Here is a 1,242-nt window from a genome sequence, read left to right as displayed (position 1 = left end):
TTTTATAGATCTATTTTTTTTCACGTGTCCTTATGCTGTTCATTATTTATCTACAGCTGCTGCAGCGCCCTCGCCACCAGCATCTCCTCCACAGGACACAAGTTCCTCATCTGACTGTAAGTATTTCTCTATTTTAGATATTGTAAACATTCCTTTAGAACCATGATTTTAAACTAGGAGATAGTTTGTTAGGCCTAGTTCTAGTTCTATCAAGTATCATTAGGAGTGTATGACTAGCTTCATGTCTAGGCAGCTTTTAACAGGAGACAAAGCTTAAAGGTAAGTTAGACAAGTTTGTCCCTTGTGAAAACCCACAACTTTCATTGACACCAAACCTTCATTGCACCCAGGATTCACCTTTCTTGTTTTGCTCTGTGTAAACAGCAAAACAGTCATAACTTGAAGAGATTACATATTTTGCACACTGTGCAATTTAAGAACTAGTTGCATGTTATAGTGTTCCATTTGGTCAGTACTTACCTCTCCTATTTTTTTGGTCTCCTTCTACAAACACAGCCAGTTCCACATCGAGGGAGACAGCCAGGCCACCGGAGGAGCTTCCGAGTCCCCCAACACCGCCACCACCGCCACCCCAACCCTGGCGACATGGCAGACATCCTCCTGGTAAGTTTATATTTTCATTAGTTTGGTTTTTAAATGGACAGTACTTTTAAAAAATGTTTGGACCAAACTCTTCCAGTTCATCTATTATTTGTTTTTCCTCACCCGCCAGGAAGTATAAAGGAAAGCCTGTATTGGCTGAACAGGAGGATGTCTGCCGTGGAGCAGCACTTGAGGCTGGACCCTCCTCAGGATGTGTCCAGGCAGTACAGTTTTTTTTTTTTAACTTTTTTGTATATATGTTTTTGTAAATAAGTTTCTCATTATTATATTTTTATATTTGTTGGGATATTTTAAGTTATTGGGGGAGATTAAAAAAAACTTAAACTTTTGTAAAAAAAACTAAAAGCCAGATTTTGTGAATTTAATTTGATTTTTATTTCAGTGCACATTTCCAACATTTTTCCCGCATGGCTAATCCGATTCCATCCCTAAAAAACACAAAAAATAAACCTTAGTTTTTACACAGTGGGTATTTGAACCATAAAATCTTGAACATGCTCTTATCCTACACAAACCTGTTTTGCAGCTTGGCCGAGTTTGCTCCATTCCTCCATTGGTCACTTGGTCAAAACATCATGTGACCTTAAACGTAACATAGTTGGGTATGTTAGATATGTC

The 1,242-nt window shown here is 38.3% G+C and overlaps 1 long non-coding RNA gene across 1 annotated transcript; it reads left to right on the top strand.

Annotated features, from left to right (window-relative positions):
• Nucleotides 1-516: 516 nt before the first annotated feature.
• LOC140321462 (uncharacterized) lies at nucleotides 517-838 on the top strand. The gene is made up of 2 exons (XR_011918950.1): nucleotides 517-624; nucleotides 734-838. It is a non-coding gene; the product is annotated as an uncharacterized lncRNA (long non-coding RNA).
• The last annotated feature ends 404 nt before the right edge of the window (nucleotides 839-1,242 follow it).

The sequence above is a fragment of the Pyxicephalus adspersus genome, unplaced genomic scaffold, assembly GCF_032062135.1.
Source record: "Pyxicephalus adspersus unplaced genomic scaffold, UCB_Pads_2.0 Sca4463, whole genome shotgun sequence".
In the NCBI taxonomy this organism is placed as follows: Eukaryota; Metazoa; Chordata; class Amphibia; order Anura; family Pyxicephalidae; genus Pyxicephalus; species Pyxicephalus adspersus.
The sequence above is the reverse complement of the archived record's forward strand: the minus strand, read 5'-3'. Positions and strand labels throughout refer to the sequence as shown.